Source organism: Gorilla gorilla, chromosome 8, assembly GCF_029281585.2.
Source record: "Gorilla gorilla gorilla isolate KB3781 chromosome 8, NHGRI_mGorGor1-v2.1_pri, whole genome shotgun sequence".
Taxonomy (NCBI): domain Eukaryota; kingdom Metazoa; phylum Chordata; class Mammalia; order Primates; family Hominidae; genus Gorilla; species Gorilla gorilla.
The window spans coordinates 23,091,654-23,116,725 of record NC_073232.2 but is presented as its reverse complement, the minus strand read 5'-3'; the positions used below and the strand labels follow the sequence as shown (position 1 = coordinate 23,116,725).

The window sequence follows — 25,072 nt, the reverse complement described above, 5'->3', positions numbered from 1 at the left end:
CGGAGGTTGCAGTGAGCCGAGATCACGCCACTGCAGTCCAGCCTGGTGACAGAGTGGGACTCTGTCTCAAAACAACAACAACAACAGCAACAAAACAAAACAAAACAAAACAAAAAAAACTAAGAATGGAAATGTCAGTTCAGGAAGAGACACTCTTCAAAAAAAACCTTTATACACACAGCGCAATTTTTTCATGCAGCTATTTTCTCCAAATTTGAGTTCTAGTGGTGTGTTGGATTTGTTTGCCTTTTTTTTAATGCCATGTGAGAGATACCTTTACTGCTGTACAGATGCACAGACACACAACATCTGATTGCTTTTTATTGTGCTTTTAAAAGATAAAAATCACTTAAGAAATTAAGTGAATTTCGTGGAAAGCTAGGAGTTCTCTTTTAAGAAGATTTTTAGGAATCTAAACATTCTTCCATCTCTTTTCTTGAAATCCTGTTCATGGCTTGCAGTTATAATAGGTTTGGTGTCATTCTAATGTTTTGCTGGTCTATGCTGTCAGGGACCTGGGATAGTGACTAGGTAATATTTCACAAGGCAGTCAAATGTTAGTTTGAGCTGGGCGTGGTGGTGTGTGCCTATGGTCCCAGCTACTCAGGAGGCTGAGGCAGGAGGATCACTTGTGCCTAGGAGTTTGAGTCCAGCCTGAGCATAGTGAAACCCTGTCCCTTAAAAAATAAAAACAAACATAAAATTAAATTTTCAAATGTTAGTCTGGGTAGTTCATTTGGATACTTCTCTTTAATGAAACCTGAAGCTCATGAATTTATATCCACAGCAGAAAGATTTGTTGCAAAGTACTGAACCCATGCTAGGAAGTATACTTGACCTAGTTCATAAAGTTAGAAATAAACAGAAAATTACAAGTAGTACCCAGGCCTCATTGCTGTATGGTTCCAACGTTAACTGAGAACCCCCACTCTCTGGGCAATTGATGAAGGCTTTAGCATGGAGCGGCTGGGGGGATGCTGCCTGGCTCTAACCCAACCCCGTGCTCCTTCACCTGTGTCTGCATTTCCTTCCTGTGCTTCACTCAGGTGCCTGCAAAGTGCTGTTTCCATGATGCCCATGGGCTGGTTGACTGTCGTGTCCCCAGGCTCTTGTCCTGGAGCTCTGCAGTGCCCGGTCCTTTTACGGGGTCTGCCTTGACTGTACTACATTTACCAATTACGCTCCTAATCATCCTCCCACTTCTCTTCCTGTTTCCAAGTCCTAGCTCTCACATCTGTGTGGCACAGATCTACATGAAGTATTATGACTTCTGTGTACCCTGTGAATACCACGTATATTCTCTCCCGTGCAGCGGTCGGCCTGCAGCCCTCCAGGACCTCAGGCAAGAGCAAGAGTGTCTCCAAGTGCCACCCTGAAGACTCTTGTTCCGTTCCTCCTCAGAAGGCTTTTCCCTTACGGTTATTTCTAGTTCCCCGCTATAAATGTTCTCCCAGCAGCCATCTGCCCCTGCGGCAGAGTTTTACTATTTCAGCATGCTGTTTGGGTTACACACTCAGAGTTCTGCCATCCATTCTAGAGTTCTCCTCTCTTCTAGAGAATATCGGCCCTGCTCTGTCAGGATAGAGCAAGATCTATTTTATTTTCCTGAAAAAATCTGTACAATATATACAAAGCAATCAGGAACTTGTGGGCCCATGAGGTTCAATCCGTGGGTTTATAAAGAGGACAGAGGAAACAAAACACGGTTTGGAAACTACCTGGACATTGGCACTGTGTGCCCCGGCCCCACAAAGCTGGGCCAGTCCCATCTGATAACTCCACACTGTTGGTGATGGCGTCTCTCTACGGGCCAGGGAGGTGTTTTCCCACAAGCGAAAATTTTCCAGGGAAACTACAGTCTGGTTCTTTTATTTCTTTCTTCTGTTTTTTTTTTTTTTTTTTTTTTTTGCTTGAAAAGGTGAACTTTTTTCAATCCACAATAAATAAGGTGTTTCAGGGCCAAGCGCCTAATGAGATAATCACTGCAAAAGCTGCCACCAAAACCAGCATGTTTGAAAATTTACTGAAAACATAGAACGGGCTGGCCCTGTGCCCAGCACGCTGCGGGGAGGGCGGGGGAGAGGGCTTTGTTTTCCCCAGAGCAGGTGACAATGCAGACTTGGGCCAGCCCGTCCTCTCTGGGAACCGTGGTGATAAGTGGCTTCATGCACTGCGGGGCTGGTGGGCTGGGCCCCAGCGGGGGAAACAAGGAATAATGCATGGGAAGTCAGCCAACGGTGGTCACGCTGGGCACTCTTCTCTCCCCACGGAAACTCAACCTCCAGAGAGAACCAGCGCCAGGGGCCTGTGGGAAAACAGGTACAGTCAGAAGGAAGCTTTGGTAACATCAGCTGGGAAAGTCCATCGACTTTCCCAGCTGATTTTATCATCACTGGGCCAACTCCATGGGCTTCCTCCTCAATGAGGACTCATCTTCCAGGCTCTGCTCAGCAGCCCCCATCCCACCCCTGCGCTTATCTTCGCCCCTTCTGGGTAAGCTAGCATCAGGCTTATTATTACAGGCAGCTGGAGAACTGACAAGCACACAGCCTCCAGCCACACCCCTGGTCCCCGCCCCTGCTCCTCCACACCTTAGCTGTGTGAGCCCGGACGGTGACTGCCTCTTTATGGACCTCTAGTCCCTCCTGGGGAAAACAGTGTGAACCCAGGATTTGAGTGGAAGTGATTATTTTACTTTTTTTTTTTTTTTTTTTTTTTTTTTGAGACAGAGTCTTGCTCTGTCCCCCAGGCTGGAGTGCAGTGGCGTGATCTGGCTCGCGGCAAGCTCCGCCTCCTGGGTTCATGCAAGCTCCCAGGTTCATGGCATTCTCCTGCCTCAGCCTCCCAAGTACCTGGGACCACGGGCATGCGCCACCACGTCTGGCTAGTTTTTGCATTTTTTGGTAGAAATGGGGTTTTGCCATGTAGGCCAGGCTTGTCTTGACCCCTTGACCTTAGGTGATTCACCAGCCTCAGCATCCCAAAGTTCTAGGATTAGGGATTACAGGCTTGAGCCACCGTGCCTGGCCTGATTCGTCGTTCCTTTTTTTTTTTTTTAGGAAGAGTCTTTTTCTGTCACCCAGGCTGGAGTAGAGGCACAATCATGGCTCATTGCAGCTTCGGCCGCCCACGCTCAGGCAGTCCTCCCAGCTTAGCCTCCTGAGTAGCTCGGACCACTGATGCACACCACCACAGCCAGCTAAATGTCGTTTTTTTAATAGAGACAGGGTTTCGTCATGTTGCCCAGGCTGGTCTCAGATCCCTGGAATCAAGCGTTCCTCTTACCTCAGCCTCCCAGAGTGCTGGGATTTCAGGCCTGTAATTCTCTTTTTCCGTTTTCTCAGCCACATCTCCTCAAAACAGCCCTATTTTCTTCCCCCTTTTTACAGATAAGCATATTAATATAAGAAAAAGGCAAATAAATTAGCATCCTACATTCGTAAGTAAAGTAGGCTCTGTTAAGTTTCTGCTCTCCTTCCAGATACCAAGGTGACTTTATAAACATAAAGGAATCCAATTCCTCCTGTGAATGACAAACAACCCCTGACAATAATTTGCTTTTTAGTATCCAGCAGAAGCCGCTGCAACATGAGCCTTCAAAAGCAATCCTCTCAGTCTCCTTTTGTTTCCCCTTCTGTTTTAATAATGGGGTGCACACGGCACTGTTGTTTAGATTAATTATTGATTGTAAGTTACTCTGAAATCCGTGCTGCCGACAGGCTGTTGAAATCATAGCCATCTTCTGAGTCGGGCTTTATGACATCACCTGAAATAGATGTTCACATTTCGTTCCTGTTTCTCACAAAGGTAAACTGAGATCAGTGTGTCAGGGCTGATGTTTGTTCCAGTTCTTCAACTCAGAAGGCTGGGTTTCCACTCTCACAACACCAGGAGCCAGGGCACTAATGAAGTCATTTCACCTGCCAGTCTGAGCACCTCAGCCACACACATAGGCTCTGTCGCTCTGAGATGATAAGTGTGGAAGCGCTTGAGAAAAACAAAAACAATAATAATCATAGCTAATGTTTACTTAGTGCTTCTGTGCCAGAAAATATACAAAGTACTTTACCTGTGTATCTTCCTTCTCACCCCAATGCTTGGAATTAAAGAGAATTAATATATATTTTATAATTTTATAATTATAATTTTATAATATATAAATATAATTTATATATTATAAAGTTAATATATAATTTATAATTTTATAAATATATAACACATATTAATAAATAATTTATAATTTTATAAATATAATTTTTATATTATATAATTAATATATAATTTATAATCCTATAAGTATATAAATATAATTTATGTAGTATATAATTAACATATAATTTATAATTCTATAAATCAGAGGCTGTGCCCACACACACCAAACCACATGCCCACTCCTCGCAGCCAGGGTAGCCAGCTGGTTCCTATTTGCCCTGGCAGTTTCCAGTGTTCACACCCCAGTTCCCAAGTCCCAGGAACCCTCTCTCAATGCTGGGCAAACCGGGATGTTTGGTTGTCAATACACACCCCCTACCACTAGCATAAGGCACCGTATAATCCCAGAATTCCAGATATGGGGAGAACCTCCAAGACATCCCCCTCAAAATCAGGAAGCTGAGCTCCAGAGCAGTAAAATCATTTCTCCAACTCCCTGCTGTTAGTGGCAGAGCCAGAGCTCTGAATCTCCCAGAATCAGACAGAAGACCAAGAATGAGTCCGCTCAGTGGTGTCTCTTTATGTTATGGTGATCACTCATCATTCTTCAACAACAAAAAAAAAACCCCAGACATTATATAAGTAAGCTCTCATAAGAGATTGAGTCATAAAAGGTTTTCAAGATAGGCTTTCTTTGGGATGTTAAACCGTACCCTGGTTAAGGAAGGCAGTAAACTTTGCCCAAAAATGGCAATATAGACATTGTTGGAAAGAGCCGTTACCTTTTGCACTGGAGATGAGAAGAGTTTATGATAAAATACTTTTTAATTAAACTTGATTATCCCAAATTCTGTTAGTGGGAAATAATGCTATGTTCCACTTACCAAGCATAAGATGCAAATGATAAAAAGTAAGCGATGAAGATTTTTTTTACATAATTTTTTTCTAACATTTCTTAGAACGCATGAAAATCCAATCAAATCTTTTATATCAACAAACTTGATTTCAACATTAGTGAACTTGAGGCTCAGAGCTGAATTCTCAAAATTAATTACATGTTCAGTCTACGGAAGGCATACAAGTGGGCTTGTACATTTGAAAGATTTTTTTTATTACCAGGGTAGAAACCTCAATAAGCTTTCTGTTTAGCCTTTAGTTAAACAGATAATTAAATTAATCAGCATAGCCCCTTCTCCATTCTATCTAATTAGTTTTACTTCTTTGGAGATAACTAGAAAAATATACTACTTTCATTTATTTTATATGTGTGTTACATGTGTACATTAACTAAAGAAATACATATCTAGGGTGGAAGTATATGCCTTTAAATAGGAAACCGTGCTCTGAAAAGACCTCGGCATAAAATATTTACTGGCACTCATATTAAAGTGGAAGACAGAGGATTTTGCAAAAAAATAAAAGGGAAAATTTGGCTGCTTTACTAATCAGAATGCCAGAACCCATATATGCCTGCCGCAGTCCAGAAAAAAGGTGCAGATTCTCAAAGCTGTGAAATACATTGATCATTTTTCCTGCTGAAATGAACAGTAATGCAGATCCCTCCAAGTTCATGAATTACATTTGGGACCAGGCAGATGGTCCAGCCCCAAAATTGTGACTCCACCAGTTTCAGAGAGAGGAGGTTTCCACAGGACAGTGAGCACAAATGAATAGATGGGAAGATAGTTGCCATTTTGCTCTGTGTTCCACAGGCTGAGCTCTCTGGCGCATGGTGGCCTCTCACATGGGAGGCAGGCTGTGTCCCCAGCATCCCCATGGGCTTTGAGTTGAAAGGCAAGCCCTCTGAAAGCGAGCTTCTGAGACCCGTTCCGTCTCTTTCTGATGAGAATGCGTCCTCCCTGCAAAGTGTCAGAGCCTCATCCAGGGGCTGTGGAGTGACAGTACCAAGGCTGTGGACTGGGGAGAGAAGAACTGCTGAAAAGCTACTATTTTTGCAGTATTAACTGAAAGCCAACGTCCTACTGGGTTCTTTCCATCCATCGGCTCGTGGAAACCCTGCAACCACGTGAGGTGCGCATCTGCCGTGGCATTTTCAGATGACAAAGCTGGGACTTAAGGGAATAACCTGCACGAGGCCACACAGTTAAGTAAACAGGAGTCAGGAGTCAGTTGTGCGTCTTCATCTCCAAACATCCCTAGACTTAACCGTGCATCTACGATGGCACGAGAAAACTACTTTGTATGAAAGTTTTCAGAGCATGTGATGAACACTTCTTGATTTATAAACAGATGAAGGCGGGATTCCCTTTGTAAGAATTAGAAGAATGTATTGTGGTTTTCAGTAAGGAAGTGATCCAGAGCGTACCCGAGGGGTTGGTTTTTATTCAGGTGTGGCAAGGTCAACAGATCAGGGGATCATTACCGTTGAAAAAATAGTTTGTTATTGACAATTCCCAAGAGTAGGAGACAAGCCATGCCACACAGGGCCATGCGGGGAAGCACCAGGGTCAGCCAGGAGGCAGAAGGAGTGAGGAAAAAGCACGGACAGACAGGTTTATGGTGGTTTTCAGGAGAAGGAGCAGTCGAGGCAGGGTAAGCAGTTGAGCAGGCTTAGGGTTGGTTCAAACGAGTTCAAATATGTTCCGTGGGCTCTGGGTTATATGGGGGGTCCTAGTTGTCTGGTAGCTGGCCCTGGGGTGATTTAGGGCAGAAGGGTTGTGTCCCAGATGGCAGGACCCTGATAAAGGAGGCAGGTAGGAGTATGAACTCTGAACCGGTTGTTTTGCATATCAAAAGTGTGCTTATGAGCAAGTTGCTTGGGATCTCTAGGAATTAGCTAACTCCAGGAAAGGACATCTCTCCTCCAGTCTGTAAGACCCGAGATGTCAAAACATCACAAAACATAGAAAATTTAAAATATACTTAGTACAGGAGGGCATATATTAATTAAAAACCCCAGCCGGGTGCAGTGGCTCACGCCTGTAATCCCAGCACTTTGGGGGGCCAAGGCAGGCGGATCACTTGAGGTCAGGAGTTCAAGACCAGCCTGACCAACATGGTGAAACCCCGTCTCTACTAAAAATACAAAAATTAGCCAGGCATGGTGGTACATGCCTGTAATCCCAGCTACTCAGGAGGCTGAGGGAAGAGAATCACTTGAACCCAGGAGGCGGAGGTTGCAGTGAGCCAAGATCATGCCACTGCACTCGAGCCTGGGCAACAGATCAAGACTCTGTCTAGAGGAAAAGTTAAAAAAGCCCTCTGTGCATGGGCCTTTTTACTTTCCCCCGTGATGCCACAAGCAGCAGTCAGGGCTGTGAGTGCTTTACTGGACGATTTCACCATTTTTGGAGCACATTACATGTGGACCATTTACAAGTCTAAAAGGGCTAAAACACGTGCCCGTTTACTATTTTCCTCTTGGTATAACCTCCCATAAATGAGTCTTTATTCACTCCAGGGCTTGAATCATAGCATTCTTTCTTTAGAAATACGATCATCTGTTCCTTTAACAACTAAAAAGTTACAGTTGTGCGAAGGTGGGGAGAAGGTGTCTACCCGTTATTGATGTCACTCTATGCTTTTTATAGGATGATGCTCATTCCAAGATTTTCTGTTTTATTTCTGTCTGTTGCAATCGTTGGCCTGCTTTGCTGCCATAAATGAGGGAATTGTGGCTAAGAGAGCAATCTTCCGGAAGCATCTCCTCATCCATCGGTGGACACTAACCACAGCTGTAACCGGGACAACTAGAGACACTGTCCAAGTCGTCTGTCAAATTCACAACTTAGCTTGCCCTTAGGTGTGAATACAGACTGACCCCAGGGCCGGAGGGGCTGCTGTTGTGAGCCTTTCCTGCTGGAGGGGCCTAAGGACTCAGTTCCCTTTATGCTAAGACAAAACCGAATGGAGACAGTAAGAGCCCATCACACTCCACCCTCCCTCCCTCACCTTCTTGCAGAGCTGGTAGAGTGTGGTGGCCAAGAGCAGGTCCTCTGCGGTGTCACAACTGGAGACCTCTTCTGAATCCATCCCTCACCATCTCAGTGACCAGAGCTGGTTACCCAACCTCTCAGTGCTTCAGGTTTGGTTTGATGTTTTCAATCTCTAGAACGCAACAGTCGTAGAGTTGGTGAGAAGATTATGCAGCTATGCTGAGGAAAGAGTAAGAGCTCAAACATGTCAGCTGTCATTCAAATGTCACTACAATGGCCTTTTTTCAAGTGTGATCCATTTGCACCAAAATTACCTGAGGTGCTTGTGACAAGGATCTTACAGATTCAGTCTCCACAGAAGGTTCCAGAAGTGTTTTAGTGATCAAGGCAGGGTCTCTACGGTCAGACAGACCCAACTTCAAATCTTACCTTGCACCTTAGTTAGATCTGCGTGATGTATAACAAGTTAATGCATTTAGCTTCTTGGAGTCTTTGTTTCAATAAATTAAGACTTTAATATCTGTCTTGTTTGGCAAATATGTATCAGTGTTTGCTATGTGTAAGACACTCTGCTAGGTGCTGGGAACAAAATAATGAACATTCTTGTAAAATCTATTTGCTCAGATCTTTGTCAGACCTTTGGAGGGCACTGCAGATCAGTCACAGCCAAATCCATCCCTGTTAATGGCAACCTACCATGGTCATGGGTAGCTCCAAAAATGCCATGGGAGGGATGACTGCAGACTCCGCGTTATGGGCTACAAAGCCATTCTCTTTACATTTTAGCAGCTCCCACGAAAACCAGTCACCAACTGAAATGCACCTGAGTTTCAGGTGCCTTTTCCTCACTCAACTTCAGTGCTGGGGCCTCAGCTCCACCTCACTGCAGCTTGGATTGCAATGAAATGCAGAACTATGGGCCACTGGTTATACCACCCAGCCTAACAGATACCACAGCATGGAGGAAAGAACACTAATTCATTTCCAGGATCCTCAATGTCTACCCCTCATCCCCTACCCTTCAAGTCTGTAGGACGTCTAGCTACTCCTAGGAAAGAGAGGTTAAGTTCCATCAACCTACTTAAGTAAGTTGATATCTAGTTTGGTAGTAGTTCTATCTGAAATTACTTATGTTGGTTTTCAACAGAGATTCCACATCTTTTGCAGAATCCAAGCCTGGGCTATTAATAAAAATATCTTAGATTGTGTTTGTATTTTTTTTTATTTGGAGTCTCACTCTGTTGCCCAGGCTGGAGTGCAGTGGTGCAATCTCGGCTCACTGCAACCTCTGCCTCCCAGATTCAAGCAATTCTCCTACCTCAGCCTCCCAAGTAGCTGGGAGTTCAGGCACGTGCCACCATGCCCAGCTAATTTTTTGTATTTTTAGTAGAGATGGGGTTTCACCATGTTAGCCAGAATGGTCTCGATCTCTGACCTCGTGATCCGCCTGCCTCAGCCTCCCAAAGTGCTGGGATTACAGGCGTGAGCCACTGTGCCCAACCTGTATTTGTATTTTTGACCATTGATAGAAAATCTTTAAGATGTATGGAGTGAATTAGGACAAATACAACCTAATAAAAATGATGTGTTAAATAGTCTGGGGCAGTGTAGGCCTATGGTCTTTGGAGTCAATGACCTGCATTGGATGTCTGAATTTGCCACAGTAGGCTGGCTATGTCGCCTTAAGCAAGTTGCCATCCTCTCTGAGCCTTGGGAGAACGAGACTTCTTGCCTGCTAGGAGGGCAGCAGGGATCAAAAACAAGAATGAATGTCTAGTGCTTGGCACAGAGCTTTGCATGATAAAGGACATTTTGTATATCATAGCTCTGGATTATTATGGTTATTGGATGATGGCACTTTCATATTTTCCATGAGATTGAGCTTGTACTGAACCTTGACTTATTTTTATCTTCAATTGCTCCTGTGAGGTATGCAGGACTGGTATGATTTTTAGATGAGAAGTTAAGTTCCTTGTTGGGGCAGCCACGGTTCCCACTCAATTCTGCCATTGCCCAGGGGTTCTCCTTCACAGAATCTCAGTGGGCAGTGGGTTTGTTGTCTGTTCTTCCATCTGAGCTGTTCCCCTATCCTGCTAGATGCTTGCAAGATCCCCAGTGGTTGCAGGCACCCAGACCCTGAAGGAGGTACATTGGCCTTAATCCAGCTGTCTAATGTGATAAGCTGACACCTGTCTTGTGGTCTAATTGTGTTGTTATGGGTCCTTTTGCCTTCATTTCACACAAGTAGAGAAGGAAGTCAGTATCAGAAACGCCACTCAGTACAGACCAAAACTTGACTACCGTGGTTTTATAAGTCACGGAGAGTTTATTAAACTCTACCAAATTGATAGCTAGAAAGGACTCTGACTAGGAGAAGCCCATAAACTTAATGGTACTTATTAATTTATGGGCTATTATTACAACATGAGTAATCTTTATATAAAAGCAGTAAAGAGCTGTGATTTAGTTAGGACAGTGCTTACTGTCTCCACTTACAGAGATGACGGTTCCATCAACGTCTGAGCCGCATAGGCCCCCAGCAGAGTGCTCCCCACTGCAAAACAGAGTGCCTTTCTTTTCTTGAAGCCTGTCTTCTACTTGACGAATTTATCTCCTGGAGATCAGTTCCTTATTTTGACAATCCAAGCCTGGCAATGGGACAGGAAGACAGCACCATGAGGTATAGAGATGCCAACTGGGCACTGATCACCTTGGGCTCTTTCCTCAATGCATCCTTTTGCTGACCCTAAATTCAAGCTGAATATCCTCCCTCGCAGTCTTCAGTTTCCTCATCTGCAAAACGGTAGGGCTGGCTTAGTGGCTTCCAAGATCGCTTCTGTGATTGTAGCTGTGTCCAGGATCCAAAAGGCCATCTGATGCAGCAAACCACTGGCAAACAGTCCCAGCCCAGAAGAGGCTCAATCATCTTGGCTGGAGCACTCACATGGCCTGAGGATAGAACTTGTCCTGCTTGTCAAATCACTGCTCCCCATGAGCTGGATGAGAAAGAGTCTGAGGTGCTGGGGGGTTCTCATTATGGCAGGTGGAGCTCCCTTCCTACATTAACCCCTTGTTTAGGAGCCAGTTCCAATGTCATAGGAGGCAAAACAACATGGGAGAAGAAGCGGGGATATAGAACATCATAAAGACCTTCAGGTGGCACATAACACAAAAATGAAGAGGGGCAGGGAATGGGCTGTTTGGAAATACCTCTCCAGAGACACTCCAGCTGCAGGGTAGGGGGCAGGCTGGAGTGGGGGCCTTTGTGGGTGACAAGCCCAGTAGCTGGGGCATCATTGTGGCTTCATGTGCTGCCTGGGGCTGGCCCACTAGCCACTGCTGCAGGCACCTCTCCTTTTGCAGACCCAGGCAGGGCTGGCCCAGACAGCATTTTACATTCAATTCCTGCTTAAAGCAGGGAGGTCCAGGCAGGAGGTCCAAGGGGAGGTTTTGGCCTTTTCCTCCTAACTGCAGCTGCTCATGTTTTGCTTGGTGTTGGGCACAATGGACCCAGGGAGTGATTTCATTGTATAGACTCACCCTCCCCACCCCTTGCCAAGTGGATAGAAACTCCACATCCTTGACCACAGACCCTCACTGTGTTTCTGGGTACACATTCAATATGCCCATCTGCCCCATCCCTGGCCCACCTTCCCATCTAATTCCTCAGCATAATCAGCAGCAAATGTGAAAAAGCAAGAACACCCAGTTCTGAGTCTCAGCCTGGTCCCAGGCAGCAGATTACAAGTACTTAAACTGCTCAGTGCTGTTGTCACACAGTCTTACTAAGTGTCGTGGGTGTTTGACGTACCAAGGGACACACAGAATCACACCAACACATCCCACTACTCTCTAGCCATGGTAAATGTGTTGCCTAAAAGCATTGCAGGTTTCACCCTTTTTATTAAACACCATTATTCCAGGGGCTTGATTATTAGTACATTGGTGTTGGATGTCAAAAAGATGAAATCAGGAACCATAATTTTAATTAATGAAAATATTAGAAAACACTTCAGTCATTTTTGTTTGATTGACTTTTCTTTCACTTTTGAGATGGAAAGGCTGAGTTTCCAGGCTTTGGTTATCTCTGAGTGCCCAGGACACCAGGAGGTCTGGGCTTTTCCTTCTATGGACCAAGGGCAGTAGACAGAAGGAGAGGGTGCTGGAGCCCAGGCTCCTTAACATGGTAAAGAGGCTAAGAGCAGATCCCTGGCAGGGGTTCAAATCCCAGTTTGGCCATTTGCCACCTCCGTATGTAAATTCCCCACAGTTCACTTTCCCCATCCACAACTGGAGGTAACAACAGCACCTCATGAGGTTGATGTGAGGATTTAACATGCAGTGCCCACAAAAGCACCTAGAGCAGGAGCTATTACTATGGGCCCAACAGATGCAAGGTCTATTTCTATTTCAAAAGCAAAAGAGCACTTAGAGATGGCCAAACCCTGGACACTCAGTCCTTTCCTCTGACTGTCTCAAGCTCTAAGGGAAACCCTTCAAGACCTAGGGTTAGTCCTGTTTCCCTTTTCCAGTGGAGAATTCGCAGGACACCTCCAGAATATGGAGCCTTAACACAAGCATCACACAGCTGGAAGACACTAAGGCAGATGTACCAGTCTCCACAGAAAGGGACGGTGCCACAAGGCAGCCCAGGGCAAGGAGAGGTTGACATAGTAGAAGGGGAAACACATGGGCTTGGAGCCAGGAGACCTGAGTTTGAACTTTGCCATTTCTGGACTTCAGGCGATTCACATAACTTCTTCAAGCGTCGTTTTTTTCATCCATCCTATAATGGTCATACACCCCACCATGACCTAAACACATAAAATTGTTGTGAGGGTCACATGAGAAAACAGATGTCAAATACTATAAAATGAAACACATCCAGGAGAGCACCTCACACGTAGTAGGTGCTCAGTAACTTACTGTTGAGAGAGACAGGTTCCATGCTGGCAGGTCACCTGAGCCACTGCCTGTGTCTTCTGGAGGGCGGGAAGAAGCTTCCCTTTAACCTGGACTTATGTAGATTGGTCTCAACTAAATGAAAGACAAATGTTAGATTTGACACAAGTCAGAAGATTTCCCAATAGCCTTGAGCCTGTTGCCATGAGAGTGTCAATGTGGGTTCTACCCCATTGGGTTGGTTTGGAGATAATCTTGCCTGAAGACAAAGGACACAGCATAATGACCCTCCAGGTTCTTCTCCTACTTGGAATTCCAAAAGAATGGCCATGAGAATGTTGCAATCATGGCTGGGTTCATTCATGTTCCAGCTAAGCAGACAGTAGAAGTTGACCCTCTGGCCAGTGGTTTGTATTTATTATGATTATTCATTCATCAAAATGGTCCCTTGCAGTGAGATGCTGTCTGCTTCAGAAATCTGATAACAGGGTCATTAATTATTGAAGCCAGGGTCATCATCAGGTGAATTGAAGCTGAAATTGTCCACCATCATGTAATAGTTTTCACAATTGAGTTTACCTTATAAAACCTTTCTCATCTTCTTCTTTCCTCACCTATGCCATCCTCACAGGTGGGTGAGTCCACATGAGCACATGCTTGCCATGTAACACACATTTCTCCTAGTAACAAGCAATTGGAATATTCTAGATGGATGTTAAGCCTATATGAGAATGGGACTATTTCTCAGTATTTCAGAAGATGCAATTTAGCATCTACAATTCAATTATATAATCCTCCAAGCATTAGACATCAAGCCACAATTCAAACAGATTTGCTTCTAAAAATTAATGCATTCATCAGAACTTAAGGGGAGATTGCTCCAATGAATCACTTCTCACAGATGCAACATCAAGCTGTCAGGCTTCCATGGGCCTCTCAGCATTGACACGAGTGACCTCTTAATAGCAGGGCAAGGAAAACACTCACCACTCAAATGGAAGGGGGTGCAGAAATGGACATTTTTGCCAATACTAATAATAATGACTGTAAAGAGTTATGGCACAGTTTCAGACTTTGCACAGCACCCTTTAAGTCTCATAACAACCCTAAGAGATCAGTGAGGTAGGCATTATTGTTATGATTATTATTATTCTCACTTGATAGATGAGAAAACCAAAGCTCTAAGAAGTCAGGCTTTGGCAAAGTTTTCACAGGCATCGAGTGACAAATGAAGAAACTGAATTTCCACTGGCCAGGTCCAAATCTTACTTCCCAGACAGTGAGAACAGCATTTATAGAACCAGAAGTTTGAGGACCAAAATATAATTCTTATAATGCGTATTTTTTGTCTTGGGGATCATCCTTGGTTGCAAGTAGCATCTTTAGTCCCTTGCGGTGCCTACCCAGGTGCTGTCACACAACCTGGGATTTCTGGCGTCTCCTCCCTCCTCTAGGTGTTTGGGTGACACCAGGCTGACCCTGATGGAAAATGCAAAGTCCTCCTTGGCCCAGGACCTCTGTGAGAGGCTCAAAGGGCAAAACCCCCAAGAGCTATCTTCTCCATAAGCCTCCAGACTCTTCCCTCTCCCTTGAGAACCCTCCAGCTTGGACACCTCCCCTCTTCACCTCTGTGTCTCTTCCTTACTCATAATCTCCCCTCCAACTCCCTGACTTGTGTGCTTATTGAGGACAAGGACCACATCTCATGTAGCTTTGTATTCTGACACAAGTAGTTGATTTCAATGGCCAGGGAATATCTGTGGAATGAATGAATGAGGAAAGTAATCAAATAATGAATTATTGGGGAGAGATACAGACAAGTGTAGAAAAAGGGAAATGCCTGGATGTTTTTCCACGTTGACCCTTTCCCCCACCCCAAAGTTCATAGTAATGCATCTAACAATGATCCACATTTTTTTTTTTTTTTGAGATGGAGTCTCACTCTGTTGCCCAGGCTGGAGTGCAGTGGCGTGATCTCAGCTCACTGCAAGCTCTGCCTCCCGGGTTCACGCCATTCTCCTGCCTCAGCCTCCCGAGTAGCTGGGACTACAGGCTCCCACCACCACACCCAGCTAATTTTTTGTATTTTTAGTAGAGACAGGGTCTCACTGTGTTAGCCAGGATGGTCTCGATCTCCTGACCTCATGATCCACCCGCCTCGGCCCCCCAAAGTGCTGGGATTACAGGCATGAGACACTACACCTGGCCATGATCCACATTTTAATGTGGATCTGGCTTCATTACATGATGGCTTTAACCCAGGCCTGGAAATGACAAAGTAAACCCAAGCACATTTTCATCTTTCACCATGCTGGAAAAATCCCAAGTCTTTGGTAAGCTCGCAGGTAACATGGGAAAGGCAGGTGGGGATGCATGCACAGGTCTTCATGACATAGCTGTGGATGGCTGGGTTAGACACACACTGGGCAAATGAACAGGTGAAGGGGTGCATAGTGAGCCAGCCTTGTAGTAATGAAACCCGGTTATTCAGAGGCCCAGGTGAGCAGCAGAAATAAAACAGAGTTGCCATCAACTAAGGTCAGGTTCTTCTGGTCAATGTTCCATCCTCCTGTGGTTCAAAATAGATGCTACATTACCATGAACATGAGAGTTAGGCCAAGTTCTGTCCAACATGCAGACATTATGAAAAAGCAAGCACAGACACAATCACACAATCTCTTCCTGTAACTGGGGGAAGCTTCTCTCTCCAGCTTTATAACAATGCAGAAATATCATCAAATGTGGTTTGTTGATTCCTAGATTAATGGTTTATATATATATATGTGTGTGTGTGTGCATATATATATATGTGTGTGTGTATAAATATAAAATATACACACACACTATATGTATACACACGTACTATACAGCATATGGATATAAAGGTATACACATAATACAGAAATTACACCCACACATGCTTATATTTGCCTATATTTAAGAAATTTGCATCATGCACAGCCAGTGAAACTTTACGCTTTCATATCTAAGCCATTTCAGCTCAGGTTAGGCTAAAGAATACTTTTTCACTGTTGGTTTTGAGAAGCAACATGATATGTTGGAAGGAGCAACGACAGAAAGAGATAGGCACAGGTTCCAGTTCTGTCCCTGTTCCTAGTGCCCAGGAAGGCTGCGTAATCTCTATAGACCTTGGTCTCCTGATTTGGAAAATAGAAATAATAAACCACACACACATCGTGTTGTTCTAACGGTTAAACACGGTTGTGGAGGTCAAGCATTTATCATGTGTCTGGATCCATTAGGTGTTAAGAAAATAATACGTCCTCCCCTTTCCTCTTCTCAATATAGTAAAATAATCAGATGAGCAGCATTTCACCAGGGCATAAAGTGCTTACGACTGGAAGGAAAAACCATTTTTCAAGGTGATGTAGACCATTTATTGTTTTTATGTAAATGTGATTGTAACTTAAAATAAGCTGTATCTAGTGACCAGTGGTGACCTTACGGTGTCTTTTCTTGGCAGTGCTACGTTAGCACTGGAAACTTGTTCAAGTTACCATAGTTTGCTTGTTTTTTTAATTCATAAGGACATCTTTCTTTGATTCTACTCTATGAAATATAGACCGTCAACTAATTCTGGGTAATCTCTTCTCCCTACCTGCAGGATTTTCTGTATTACAAGCTCTGGTAGTATCTAGATTAAACCATCTAAGAGTAAATTCCTAGAAGTCAAGGTCAGAGAGCTTTTCTTACACAGCCTCCCATCACCCAATCCACCATGGCTTACCAGGGTTATCCTCTTAAAATTCCCTCCTGTCCTGGATGAGTCTCCTCAGTGGAGTCCGTCTCCATTCCAGCTGTGTGTAGCCATAAGTTTGACAAATCAACGAGTTCCTGGGCACCTTCCAGAATCTGTGGAATTTGAGTCCGGCAGCGACTCAAAAATGGTAAGGAGGAGGAGCTAGTTTTACAGCCAAACATGCGTGCAGATTAAATCAGTGCCCTGCCGGATGAAATGCTTGCCCTTCTACGTGTTCCTGAGGCGTGACCCTCTGAAAGCATGAATCCCCATGGGCATTGCGCCAGGACACAGGAATCCTGCTGCTCAGCACAGCAGTTCATAGCATTCACAGTGTCTGCCATGTCGTTTCAACTGTTGATTCTGATTGCTGTTGCTTTTATCGTCTCCGCATATCCAACACTGCAGCTATGAAATAGCTGATAATTCATCTCGTTGAAGACCCAGGTCTTAAACATTTGCACCATCTGAATCTGACCCTCAGGTCTGGACAAGTAGAGGCCCGTAGCATGGAACCTGGGTCGTGCCGAGTGGGCACAACCTTGGAGCATACATCCCCTCCCCCATCCACTGCTTCATTATTTGCTGTCTCCATGGAAACCCCATTCTGTACTGTCAGAACTCACCTTGGCCACCTTTGTACTTACCACCTAAGCACTTTCTTGGTGCTATGGTACTACCTATGAAAAAAAAAATTTTTTTTTTTTTGAGACTATCTTGCTCTGTCATCCAGGCTGGAGTGCAGGGGCATGATCTCAGCTCACTTCAGCCTCTGCCTCCAGGTTTCAAGCAATTCTCCTGCCTCAGCCTCCCGAGTAGCTGGGATTACAGGCACACACCACCATGCCTGGCTAATTTTTGTATTTTAGTAGAACCAGAGTTTCACTATGTTGTCCAGTCTAGTCTTGAACTCCTGCCCTCAAGTGATCCTCCCACCTCGGCCTTCCAAAGTGCTGGGATTACAGACATGAGCCACCACCCTATGCAAAATTTAAAAGGAAGTTTTGGTGACCCAATTTATACAGGGCAACCTCCAGTCTTTTAACACCTAAGTTATTAGGGATTTCATCTTGACCAGTGGGTAGGTCACAACAGGATCCCGGTGGTGGTGAAAATCCCATGAACACGACACATTCATACCCCTGGACTTCCCCTCACTCCGTTCGCTTCTTCTACAGCAGCCCTTGGACAAGCAAAGACAATGCCAACAACATCAGCCATCATCCCTGAGATCTTTCCCATCATGGACACCAGCCAAGTAATAAGTGACCCCAGCACCCAGTGTTATTTTGCTTTGGGAGGGTATATCCAGGGTCCTTGGTGTCTAGATTTATCCACACAACCACAAAACCAACCACACAAAGACTGATGGGCAGATTAAGTCAATCACCTAGGAACTCAAGGAATGGGACATTTCTTGCAGGAACTTAATGGATCTAAGTCTTCATGACCTAGAACACCCTCCCTTCCCACCAAGGAAGCTTCCAGCTTCATCCCATCTGTCACCTTGTAGCCCTCCCTTCAGCTCCATTAACAAGCCAGCATCTAACTCACCCTCACTCCCACTACTGCCCCCAGCTACTTTGGACTACAAGAAATACACCAATTATTAAGAGCCCCAGGGAGGGCATATGAATAAAAGACACCACCTGTCACCAACCTCTGAGCTGAGAGATGGAGGTGCCCTGGGTTTCCTGGACAGCTGGTAAGGGTGCAGGTTACAAAGGGTTCTCATAGTGTATGTCTTGTTTTTGTTTCTTTTCTCTATTTCTAAAGCTATTATTTTTTTTATCCCTTCTTTTTGGCTCTTTCTCTCTTTCCCTTCATATTAATTATAAACATATGTATATATTTTTCTAATAATCAGTATCCCTGGCTATACTTGACCAAGACTTTTGTTAAAGAAACAAACTATATCTGGGAAGTGCAGGTCTGGGGACTGGAAGGAAAGCTATTTTCCGGAAGCACGTTTTATTGCTTTTATGACTTAAATATCTCCATCTCACCTCATTTTCCTTTAAAGCTAAATATGTAGCAAATGGAGTTGTACTGATATGGAATCTCAGTGGGAAATGATTGCAGACAAAAAGCTTATTAGCGTGGTTTCCTCTCTTCTAAAAAAACCCTCCCCTTTCCCAAAATAACTGATAAATGGTCCTTTGTGGAGATGGTTGTGATGCAGCTTCAACTGTTATGAAAACCCTGCTTTACATCTTGCTGGAAATGAGAGCACGCATCACAGTTCTGGATGGCAAATTTGGTGGCTTGCTTCTTGTGGTAACTTAACTGAGGCTCAGAAAGCGTTAGGCTTTAGAAGACAAGTTGACTCCAACTCACAGAATTTTAATCTTATAATATTTTTGACTTTTAATTTTCCAAATAATGTTTATAAAGTAGAAGGACGGAGGATATAAGAATCAAACTCTGTTCCCAAAATGGTATAGCCATGGTTGTTATTTTTGGCTTTTTCTTCTTAATATCTTCACTTGGCTTTTTGAGGATATTATCTAGAGAAGTAAGAACTTCTGACTTCTCAAGTCCCCATTTGTGCCTGAACTCAACCGAGCATCTCCGTGACCCTAAATTGCCTCATGTCTTCATATCCATTTAGCCATAAAACTCTCGTTGTTCAGCTGATCTCAACTAGATATCCAGAAGAAAGCAGTCTTATTAAACATTCATCATAAAGAATGAATGGTCAATTGACTTGGACCTTCCCAAGAGAATTTTTACTTTAAGAAGGAAGTTGTTAACATAAATCAATGTCTAATAGGTGGAATTTTAGGTATCAATATCAACATTTATTGAAGGCTTATTAAATGTTGGTCACAGTCCTCTGTGCTTTGTAGTAAAGTCACAGAATTAAGAGAAGCAGCCTTGCAACATGGGGAAGGAAACCCTTCCTACCACCTCCTTCTTTCACCCTTTCAGCCGCAGGCTCCTACTTCATCCGAGGATCCACCTAAGAGTTCACCCTCACCCAGTGTTCTCATCAAGTCTAATTCTTCTACATTCAACACTTACTTGGAGAAGATCCCACTAAGTGCATATCTTTCTGCACACGTACCTGGTCCTCTCTGCCCCATCAGCACCCATATCCTAAGCCACCAAGAACACCCAAGCCCAGTCCACTTACCTCCTAAAAACTGAGTTTAAGGACAGTAATAATTTTTATGTTAACTTCTTTTTCCATCCCATCTCCACCTCTTTATCTCCTAATTTAAAAATATTTTCTAATCTAAAGTATGTCTTTTTTTCTTCCTAAATTGTTTCTTTATATAAAATGTTTTCGGATGATGGAAAATTACTGGGTCATTTACAAAGAAGATCTTTCCATTCCCATTTTTAAATGTAATTCATCCTAAACCAATGTTTTATCGTGCATCTCTATAACATGGGCATACGGTTTATCTTTCAGCTAAAAAAGCAGGATGTACACAGTGGTCACTGTTAATATGAACTCTGTTTAGAGGTCAATTGCATTAAACAGACTTCCTCCCCAGCAGATCCAAGATGCCAGCCTGATTTAATCTTCGTCTCTTAGAGAATTAATGTCGTTTCTGAATGTGGCATGTAGTTTCAGAGGGGACTTAGTTAGCCTTGGAATCTTATTTACTCTTTACTGGCTTCTGAGAAACTGGGATCTAAAAGTCTTCATGCATGGAACAGCCGCATAGGCATCAGAAAGGGAAATCAAGAAAGTAAGAAGGACTCGTGTCCAGGGATCCGCGTTCTTTCCCTGGTAAGGGGCGTTTGCCTTGGTACATCAGTGATCTCTGTCTAAGCCTTTTTCCAGATAATAGTTACTGAAGATTCACTGGCATGAATTTTGTCTTGCAATCCATCTGTTCCCTTTGATTGGATGCATCATTTGTGTCCTGAAATCTTTGAATCTTCTTTTAACAGGCTAAGGAAACTTCCTTTAGCATTGAATCTGTCAAAAACAAGTCAGGGATCTTTAAATATACCTTTCTCCCCAGTCCTGATGATTCAGGGTCAGTATGAACAGTGTTTGCAGTGACATGTCTGCATTTGTTCACTGTCATAATCCCAGTGCCTAGCATGATGTCTAGCACACAACCGGCACTTAATAGAAAGATGTTAAATAAACATCTATTGTGGTTATAACAAAGAATATAATATAACAAATAATTGTACTACAACATAGATAACAGACCAAAGAAGCTTCAGAGCCCTAAGGTGAATGAGGGGTCCAGTGTCTCTGAAACCCAAAGCAGAAGGTGCTCATTCCATCATCATGTCCCTTCTTCTGCCAGCTCTTCTAATACCCCATCTCTTCAATGCTTACCTTCCTTGGTCATTTTACCTCCATTCAATTATTTTCCAATGGGCTGACTTTCTAAACTGATAATAAAATATTGATAGCCAAAAGATATTGGGGAGGGGAGGGAGACAAATAAAGATGAAGGATGCGGATTGTAGTTGAGGTTGTCATTTTGGAGTGTCACTTATCTGAGCTGTAAATTACATTACAATTTGTGAGAGTTTATCTCCCAAAATTCTAGGAAGACTGCTGAGAGCAGTAAGTGTGGATAGAGAAGGTGCTGGATTACACCTCACAGGGGTCCCTGCAGGGTGGAGAGTCCCAAATGAGGAGGCTTCCAAGGGATGGGCATGTCATAGCACTCAGAGAGAGGTGGAGAATGCAGGGGCAATATGGCAGTGTGGGGACAGAGAGACAGACACTGAGCAGCTCTGGTAAATGTGTGATTTGAGGGAAGAGAAAGTCTACATGCAGCAATGTGCTGTATAAGCTGTCCCACCAAGAACATCCTGGTGAAGATCTACTTGTTCTTTAAGGCATATGGCAATTGATTTGTGTTGAACAGATTGGCCCCAGAGGCAGCTCAATAATACTTCGTTAATATTATTCTTGAAATAGCCAAAGACAGACAGCAAAAGTTAGAAAGGCAAATAAAGGGCCAGGAGAATTCTCTATAAAAGCTGTAATTCCCAAATATTTAGTTCCATGGGCCGTGCAAATATTAAAAAGCTTTTTGAAACTAACTTTTAGATTTTGCTAAGGGGAGCCACTGGGGCAGGGGCAGGGAGAACTAACCTACATTAACAGTATCATATAATAGTAAATTATATAATAGTAAATCATATTATTAAGTAAATAGTAAATCATATAATAGTAAATTAACCAGCAGAAAAATCAGAAAATATATATTTTAAATAAAGTGTAGTCTTTAAAGCTTACTAAATGTAGCTTTGTGGAAATCCCCTTAAATTGTTGTTACAGTATTTTCTGCATGCTGTCATAGATCAGTGAAAAATTCTTCATGGCTCCCCAGAGCAGTGTTTGGGAACAGCTATTTTTGAGGCCCCAAGGCACACAGGTCACAGTGAACTCTTATCAAACTTATGAACCCTCTCCCTGACCCCCAGATATGCATATGTACACAAGCTTCCATGAAGAAATCCAAGGAGTCCATCTGTAAGGCAAGCACCTATGCTGCGTAGGACCCATTGCGTTGACAGAGATGGTCATTTGATTGAAACGTACCATGGCTACTGTCATTTTTTATAGCTGTGTATATTGAGGTATGGCAGTTCAATAACATAGTCTATCACCATATGAATTAGTGGCAGACCAAGAAATAAAATTCACTTGACCCAAGTCACAAGTCCAACATTGACTTAGCCAAACTACTTAAAACCCTGAGAATATAACACAGAAGGCCAGTGATATTTCCCTAAAAGGTGAATCACCAAATCTACCCTCTTCCTACCCTGGGGGCAGAAGCTGGTATTGGGGGTGGGGATGGAGGTGTTGGAAACAGGATAGCCACTGGGGAGAGAAAACAAAAATGATGCATTGAACATGAGTGAAGAATATACCCACAAATCATTCGAGACATATTTAAGAGAGAGAAAGAGAGGGAGAGGGAGGGAGGGAGGGGGAGAGACAGAGAGAGAGAGAGAGAATGAACTCAGTAAATAAGACAGCTTTCTTCCTTCATCTCACTTAGCTTAAGTGGGAAAAAAAAACAAACAGGAAACTACTCCAATTAAACCTAATATAGTAAGTGTCTTAATATGTGAATATCTTGAGTTTGGCTCCTACACAGCACTCTATGATGACATATGTGTGGGAACTTTGAACTCACACATGTGTAAGTGATGTCAAATGTGAAGTTTGTTTCTGTAGAATTTAATTAATTTCACTGAGGAGAGAAGAAGTTTCCTCCGAATCCCCATAACCTTTTTCAGATACCAAGGCTAAGAACTCCAAGTACAACTACTTAATACAGTCCAAAGTTAGGTTTAAATTCAAACGTAATGAACAAAATACAGCAGTATAAATATTTACTAGTTTAAAAGTAATCAAAGCTTTATTGAACTAGAATCTTTCTACTTCACACTTAGATTATAAAATATGCAATTCACAGGAAAGCAAATATATATTGGGGATCTGATATGTATTAGCAGTTCTTAGGCATAACCATTTCACTCTCCTAAACACTCTGTTCAGATATGTGATACAATCACAACCCAGAGAAGCTGTCAGAGAGATGGTGCCTCTTCCTACCTACTGATACCAGCTGAGCCTCTGCCCCCAACCCCCGCGCCCCCAGCCTGGCTCTGAGCCTGGAAAAGATTGACTTCATAGCATAATCCATAATTCCTGCTAAGATGTTAGTGTTTGAAGATGTTACTGCTCTCCGGCATATTTGTACTTTGAAAGATGATCCCAGAAAGCACATTGATTAATTTAATAAAATACACTTCTACTGGTGGAATTTCAGATAGAATGGCATTTTGATGGAGAAGCTATTTGGAGTGGAGGAAGACTTATCCAGTGCTAGTTGTCTTACTATGCTAGTTATTTTTGATGCCTAGAAATAGCCCTGGTACTTCTACTGCTACTAATGCTACTGAAATGACTCTGTTTGTGTATATACATTTGGGTGTGTGTTCATGACAGTGTTTTTGGTTTTTTGTTTTTTTTTTGTTTTTGTTTTGAGACGGAGTCTCGCTCTGTTACCCAGGCTGGAGTGCAGTTGCACAATCTCTGCTCACTGCAACCTCCACCTCCCAGGTTCAAGGAATTCTTCTGCCTCAGCCTCCCGAGTAGCTGGGACTACAGGCATGCACCACCACGCCCAGCTAAGTTTTGTATTTTTAGTAGAGATGGAGTTTCACCATATTGGCCAGGCTGGTCTTGAACTCCTGACCTCGTGATCCACCCACCTCGGCCTCCCAAAGTGCTGGGATTACAGGCATGAGCCACTGCGCCCGGCCTCATGACAGTGTTATTAATAAGGCAGTGGGCAAGGGACCTGATATATTGACGCTATTTCCTAGTTCTGCTGTCATAAATAAAGCTGACCGATTGTTCTATGTTTAGCTTTCTTTTCCTTTAAGTGTTGTTATAATAAATCTTTCCTGTTCCCCTCTATACTGGTTGTTATTGTCTAAATACTTGTTATTAATATCAATGAGACATACTAATTTTTTTTTGAGAGGGAGTCTCTCTCTCTCTGTCCCCCAGGCTGGAGTGCAATGGCATGGTCTCGGCTCACTGCAGCCCGTACCTCCTGGATTCAAGCGATTCTCCTGCCTCAGCCTCCCGAGTAGCTTGGATTACAGGCGCCCGCCACCACGCCCAGCTAATTGTTGTATTTTTATTAGAGACGGGGTTTCACCATGTTGGCCAGGCTGGTCTCGAATTCCTGACCTCATGATCCACCCACCTCGGCCTCCCAAAGTGCTGGGATTACAGACGTGAGCCACTGCACCCAGCCGAGACATATTAATATTTTCTATTTGACTTATTCCATTGCAAGTTTGTGTGTGAGCTCTCATGAAAGAGTTTGTTTCTTGAAGGATAGAAGGTTAAATGTGCGTCTACTGATAATACCTCATGATAGTTAACATTTTTCGACATTATTACTGGGTTTTGTCTATTCCATTAGTCGGAACGGAAAGAAGTACATTTAAGTCTCTCATAACAATAACGATCATGTTCCTCTCAATTTCTCTTTCTCTTTTTTGATACGTTTTGCTTTGCATATTTTTATGCTAGGTTATTTGCTACATAAAGTTTCATGACTTTTATTGCCATTGTCGATTCTGCATCTCTTTTCAATCTGCTTTGACCTTCTTAGTCCTTTGGGAGGCTTTTCGCCATGAATTCAGAGTGCAGCACACAGGCGTAGGCTCCAGGTCTGAATTCTTTGGATGCTCTATGTTCCCTTTTCTTGTTCTTCTGTGTACACTTCACACAGTTCTCATCCCACTTCCAGCGCATGCACACATACACACACACATACAACTTCACACTCTTCATCTTCCCTACTCATTCTCTCTATCCAGATTCAAAGCATTTGCTTGT

General features: G+C 43.5%; 1 protein-coding gene and 1 long non-coding RNA gene across 3 annotated transcripts in view; one reads left to right on the top strand and one right to left on the bottom strand.

Annotated features, from left to right (window-relative positions):
- The window catches only part of FRMD4A (FERM domain containing 4A), a 685,957-nt gene that overhangs the window by 238,383 nt on the left and 422,502 nt on the right, over positions 1 to 25,072 (top strand). The window lies entirely within an intron of this gene.
- On the bottom strand, positions 1,803 to 13,203 carry LOC109028592 (uncharacterized). The gene is made up of 4 exons (XR_002007603.3): positions 12,975 to 13,203; positions 8,065 to 8,220; positions 3,286 to 3,987; positions 1,803 to 2,305 (listed from the first exon to the last, which is right to left on the bottom strand). It is a non-coding gene; the product is annotated as an uncharacterized lncRNA (long non-coding RNA).